The sequence below is a fragment of the Antennarius striatus genome, chromosome 12 (assembly GCF_040054535.1).
Source record: "Antennarius striatus isolate MH-2024 chromosome 12, ASM4005453v1, whole genome shotgun sequence".
NCBI lineage: Eukaryota > Metazoa > Chordata > Actinopteri > Lophiiformes > Antennariidae > Antennarius > Antennarius striatus.
Window position 1 is genome coordinate 16,542,129 of NC_090787.1, and position 7,212 is coordinate 16,549,340.

Consider the following 7,212-nt stretch of genomic DNA (forward strand, 5'->3'; position numbering starts at 1 on the left):
AACACTTTAGTTTAACAATTCGTTATGTGAGACAAACTACAATCTACAAAAGTACAAGAGGGAAAGTGGCAAAGTCTTACAAAACAACTTAAACAAGAAAGTGTTTTCCACAATAAAAATATACTGTATACTGTACTCATCATTATTTATTTTGTATGTGTGTGTATGCATTTGTCATTTATTTATTAATTCATTCATTTATTAAACATCCTCTGTCACTGGCTCTCTACTCCTAAGTGCTATTGCTCCCTAATTGTCTCAAAAATCCCATCAAGCACCATGCTCATGCAACAAGGTACATTCACAATGTAGCCCAGTAACTGACCAATGATGAGTTTTATTGGAGCGATTCAATATTTCCAGCCTATCTTTGTTCAGAAGGTGAGAGTTGGTGTTCATAAATAGACGACAGAGCAGGCATCGTTGTTAAATACAACTATAAAACTGTACATGCCTGCCCCCTACCTGTGTTATAGTTGTTGGTGATTACTTGCCTTAGATGACAGATGCTGGTAGACTCATCGTAGCCTCAGGAACGGCACTTTATTCACTGTCATTCACATACGTCACATACTCTGACATACCAGTGTCCGGTCTACTCACTCTCTGCCCCGTATCACTCCGCCCACTCGTCACTCACATCAGCATCACAGTATAAGTGCGTGGCACCATATACTACATCCTCTTTTCTCAACGTAAGAGTTCAACCTCACTTTTATAGTAACATTAACATCAACATGCCTTTACTCTCTAGGCTAGTAACAAAATAACATTTCTTATGTTAACATTTTCTGAAAAAATTCACTTCCTTTTTTTTTCATTTAATACGTTTCACATTCAACTCTTTTCTCTTTTAAAAAAAAACAATTAACACAAAAGAATGTCAATTTGGACACAACCCTTACTTTTGGTCCATTACATAGTCTCTATATCTCCCAGGTGGTCTTATCACTCGTCCATACCTGGTTCGAGCTGGATGTGACATTGATGAGAGCTCTGTGTCTCCACTCTCACCTGCATCTGATGTGCCGACCTGCTCATCATCTAATGAACCTGTTTCAGAAATCACCCGGGCGTTGTGCGGTGTCCCTCTCAGGTGGCGTCTGTTGCGTCTGTAGTGCTGACCTGTTGATGTCACTACGTCGTAGGATCGTGGCTCGTCTAGCTGCGCTGTGACCACTGCTGGAAGCCAACCTTGTGGTGTCTCCATGTGAACAGTCTTTCCCGGACTCAGTTCAGGAAGCGGCTTTGCTCCTCTATTGTAGAATTGCTGCTGCCTTGTCTGCAGTCTGTAGAGTTGAGTGTACATCTTGAGGAACAACAGGCTGAAGAATGGTGCTGGAGCTCGGAAGGGTGCTTCTGAGGACCCTGCCCACGAGTATCTGAGCTGGTGAGTTCTCCATGCCTGTCACCTCAGGGTGAGAAGTGCAAGATGGATGTCAGAGTTCGTTTGTTGCGCTTTTTTCAGCACGTGTTTCACTGTTTTCACAGTTCATTCAGCTAGTCCGTTGGACTGTGCATAGCCTGGATTTGAATGAGTGAGTTTTATGCCCCATGACTCTGCAAAACTTCGCATTTCCTGACTTGCAAATGGAATATGGTCACACACAATCTCTTCTGGAATTCCAAATCGTGTGAAGACTGATTTCATCTTGTTGATCACAGTGTGTGATGTTTTATCTCTAATGTTCAATATCTCTGGGTATTTTGAGAGATAGTCTACTATAAGCAGGTACGACTGACCTTGTATTTCAAAAATATCTGTTCCAACTTTAAGCCATGGAAGCTCAGGGATGTCGTGGGAGATCAGTGGCTCCTTCTGGTTCCTGGGTTGGAACTGCAGGCATGTTCCACACCTCTCTACCATCTGTTCAATGTCTCTTGACATCCCTGGCCAGTACCAGTGTTTCCTGGCCAGTGCTTTAGTATGTTGCATCCCTTGATGAGCTACATGCAATCTTTGCAGCATCTCAGGTGGCATTATTGTTGGCAGAATTATCCTGTTTCCTGCAAACATTACTCCTTCTCTGACAGCTACTGTGTCTCTGATTGGCCAGTACTGTATCAGCATTGGGTCAAGTTGTTTTCTGTGTTTGGGCCAACCATGTCTGTGTGTGTCTTGCAACAGCTACAGTATGTTGTCTTTCTCTGTGTTGCTCTTGAGCTGCTCTAAAGTCTCTGTACTCAAGGCCTCTGTTGGCTCCAAAGCATAGACGACTCTCTCATCTGTATGGTCATCAGTAGCTATGTGTTGTTCGCAAAGTGCAGCTCGTGACAGTTTGTCTGCTATCTTTAGTTCTTTACCTGGTGTGTAGTTAACATCAAGGTCATATTTCTGTAGCTGTAGCAGCATTCTCTGTAGCCTAGATGGAGCTGATCCAAGTGGCTTTCTTAAGATGTTTTCCAGTGGTTTGTGGTCAGACTGAACTTTGACCTTCACTCCATACACATACTGGTGGAACTTCTTGACAGAGAAGACTATGGCTAGGAGCTCCTTCTATATTTGCGCATAATTCTTTTCCGTCTCAGAGCTCTCGACGCGTATGCTATTGGGTGGTCATCCTGTAAGAGACATGCTCCCAGGCCGTCTTTCGATGCATCAGCTTGTATGACAAGTTGTTTCTGTGGATCAAAGAATCTGAGCACTGGAGCATTTGTGAGTGCATCTTTTAGTTTTCTGACTGCTTCATCATGTTCATGTTGCCACTGCCATATATTGTCCTTTCTTAACAGCTGTCTCAGTAGTGCTGTTATGGTGGCCTCACCTGAGATGTTCTGCGCCAGGCATTTTGTCATGCCGAGCATCCGCTGCAGTCCTGCTTTGTCAGTGGGTGGAGGCATCTCAGCTACGGCTTAAACTTTTGACTCATCTGCTTTCACACCTTCTGAAGTGACAACGTGACCCATGTAGTTAACACTGCTCACCTTGTACTGTATTTTCTCTTTGTTGAATTTCACATTTGCCTCTTTTGCTCTGTTCATTACTTTTTGTATTATCTCATCATGTTCCTCCTCTGTAGCTGCAGCAATGATCATGTCATCTGCTATGATGTGGATTCCTTGTGTATCACCAAATGTTTCACAGTTACGCTGTTGGAAAACTTCGCTTGCTGACTCGATTCCAAACAGAAGACGTTTGAACCTATATCTTCCCTATGGGGTGTTGAATGTGCACAGCAGCGAAGATTTTTTTGTCGAGCTTTACTTGCCATTAGCCATTTTTCTCATCCAGCACTGTGAATATCTTCTTGCCAGCTAGTTTGCACAAAACTTCATCTGTTGTGGGAAGTGCTGTCTTAGTATAGCTTTGTTTAAATCAGTGGGGTCCAAGCAAACCCTTAATATTCTCTTATCTTTTCTGTAACAACAAGGCTATTTACCCACGGTGTTGGCTCTGTCACCTGTGCAATAACATCAGCGTGTAACAGGTCATTTAGAGTGTCCCTGAGTCTGTCCATCACAGCTAGTGGTATTTTCCTGCAGCCGTGTATAACTGGTGTAGCCTTGGGGTCTGTGTGGATGTAATATTCTCTAGCCAATTCTCCCAGACATTCAAAAAGCAGCACTTTATTCACTGTCATTCACATACGTCACATACTCTGCCATGCCGGTGTCTGGTCTCATCACGCTCTGCCCCGTATCACTCCACCCACTCGTCACTCACATCACCATACAGTATACTACAACCTGAAAACACAGGAAAAAATAAATTGCAGCTCAAGACACAAAAATATTTATCTTGTTTCACTGTGCCTTGACAAGCATACCAACTAAAAGTATAACCACATAAGTTAAGAGGAAAAAAAGAAAGAAGTATCAGTGATGCGCTAACCAAAGGTCGGTTTTCACATAACTGTGAAACAGTTCACAATTTCAAACTTTCTAACTCATTAACTTATTCATTTACTCTTATATGACAACATTACAACACAAAGTATTTCTAATACTCAAACTGGGATAATATTAACTGGCAAAGTATTTCTGTTTATAACTCCTAATTTTCTGAATGAAGGTGGGTAGCATTTCTTGGTTGTTGACTCATATCATAAGGGTTAAGTTATCATTGGACCATTTCTTTTATCTGCAATGACAGAAAGGATTTAGTATGTCCGTGTGTTGGCAAGTTAACAACTATCAGAACTGGTTTATAGAATGAATAAATGGTTGACGATATACAGTAGTGCATTGTAACATAACCATAATCTCATAAACAAATTTCTATAGTGTAATAAATCCTAATTTATGTACACAAACAATTTAGAAAATAAATCCTAGGTTTTCTTACTATTCTAGTTATCTTTTATTTTGTAAAATATATTTAAATCATAGTTTGCATACAGTCTTTGATGGTGGGGATAATCCTCTGAATTGATGAGTGAGCTATCTAATGGTTTTGTAAGCAGCTGTTCTGAAGTCTCACAACGCAGCTGACAACTTGTCTCTTATTTTCCAAATGTTGCATGGAATTTGGACATTCATGATGTGCTCTAAAAATGAACCCAACACATTTTTACTCACTAATTAGCAGGGAAAGAAGATACAGTAAAGGTGTGGTGAGGTGTGAATTTCGGTAAACAAACACAGAAAATAAAGAAAATACAACTTCAGTCTGGTAACATGAAAGCAAAACACGACTAAAGAGACACAGATGCAGCAAGATTTTACAGGCCACAGTTGTTGTAATACTGCGTAAAACTCAAAGCAAATCAAAATGTCCATGTCAGAGATTTTCTCTCATCAAATAATAGTCCATTGATGTTCATGCATCTTGACTAATCCTGCATTACTTCTGCAACTTCCTCCAGTCAGGGCATACAGTACATTGATGACAGTAAAATCTACGAAGGCATGCACCAAACGCCTGCTGGGCAAACTACAGGCAAACATCAAGAGGGCACGAATGGAGATTAAATCCAGCAAGTCCCACAGTGTCTCCATTGTTAAAGGCCAAGCGTCCAATGAGAGGTTCCACATCAATGATGAACTGAATCCAGCGACACAGGAGAAGCTCATCAAGAGCCTTGGTCATTGGTACAGCTCAGAACTCAAAGACTCTAATCAAGTGGAACACCTCAAGCAGGACACCATTACTCTGCCCCAAGCAAATCAACGACACTGCTCTCAAAGCGAGGCTGAAGCTCTCGCCTCCAGTTTGGACTGCTGCCTTGTTTCTTATGGCCCACCTACAAGTATGAAGTTACTCTATCCCATGCCAGTCTGCTGGAGCGACTGGTGAATGTGAAAGTGAGGAAGTGCCTCAGTGGCTTTGGTCTCTACGGCAATGGAGCCCTCTCCCTACCTATTTTAAGCCCTGGGGAGGAGTGCAAGTAAGGATTGAAATGGCCCTAACAGAATCCTTGCACCCTATTTTGTTAGAGGTGCTATTCTTACCCTACCAACAAGGAGCCAGATACAGCAGTGAAACCAGCAAAATCTGCCTTGAAACATCGGGATATCATGGGGCAAGTCCAACAGGGCAGAGAGGGCCTTGGTTTCAGAGCAACAACACCCACGTGGCAGCAGGTAACTCATATGAATGCTGGAACCTGGTCATGGAGGAGGTGCACCACCTGGAGGTATAGCCAGAAGTTGAACAGTCTGAGTTTCATCATCAGAGTCACTTACGACACCCTATCCTCTCCAAACAACTTATAGCTCTGGTTTGGAGAGGATTCAGTCTGACCTCTGTGTGCGGTCCCAGCAACCCTCAAACATATCCTGGTAGGTTGCCAGACCTGTCTCACCCAAGAAGATATACTTTCCACCACAACCAGGTACTAAAACGCCTAGCTGCTAGATAACCTCCAATGCAGCGCTCCGAAAAGCCCATGCCATTTACTAACAAAAAGTGGGGACCGCGGATCAACCCAACACCTGCTGACTCAAGCCCATTGGATGGAACTCAGGAATGGGTAATGTGGGTCGGACTAAGCCAGAAGCTCACCTTCCCACATGAAAATGGAAAAAAACAAACTGCACAGACCTGGTCCTCTGATCTAAGTCCTGCCAACACATCTTCCATGTTGAGTTGACACTCCCTTGGGAAGAAACCATTAATGAGGCAAATGAAAGGAAGAAGTTGCAGTGTGCCAACTTAACAGGTGATGCAGAGGACCGAGGTGGAATGTAAAGGTGTGCCCACTGGAAGTGAGCTGCAGGGGCTTTGAATCCATTTCCACAACAAGGCTCCTAAAGGAGGTCACAGATAAGACTCAACACAAGATGATCTAGGAGTGAGCCAGTGTTGCTAAAGGTAGCAGTCACTGGCTGTGGCTGAAGAGTAAGGAGAGGGCTGTCAGATAACTGCACGAGGCCTTCAATACATCAGGTCTGACTAGCCGGTAGCTGGCCAGTCTCAGGTGAGGGTGTATTGTAAGAAAAAGCCAAAACACCCAATGAGTCTAGGGTACAGCTAACAGTTTTCTGCGGAAGGCTCCAAGCAGTCAACTCCCAATCTCTCAATCCAACCCCTTCCAAGAAACATCTCCATCCTTAGGATTGAACTGGTTATTATGGGATTGCAACATCTAGTCCTAAACATTCCACATTCATTCTGGGCACAAACACATTATGACAGACAGGCAGGTTTTTCATGTGCAGTGTTTCTCCATTTAAACTTTGTTATTGTATATCTTCATCACACTTTGTACATACACCAGTCAACATAAAGTGACACTTTTGTAGTTCAGCAACTTAAGTCATTTTACTTATTTCATTTTTTCCATTTCTGTAGTTTTAAGTTGGCCTATTTTGTGAATTTGTTTTGGGAAATGTAAATGGATTTTTTTCAACTAAACTTACTACACACAACGGGCCATTTCTGGAATGGTGCTTTTTGATTTTCAGGACATTTTATTCTGTGTATTCTGTCATTTCCATGGCTACAAGTTGAAGTTAAATTCATTGTGACTGAGATTGTCTAAGATGAGGGTTTATGCATTTTAACTTACAAACCATTCAGTTCTTTTCACAAAACTTTATATGTGTGTCTGCATGCGGTTATGTACATTTATGAATTTTTGTGTTTCTTTCACTTTCTTTCACTTCTCTCACACACACCAGAGGTATGACTTTTGGAGATTTTTGAAATAACGAGCATTTTATTTTATTTTTTGCATAGTCTATTTTGTTTTTCATTTTCAAAATGGAACTTTTCTTTAACCTATCATTACACATCATCAGGTCTTAAAATGATGATCAATTATTCAAGCC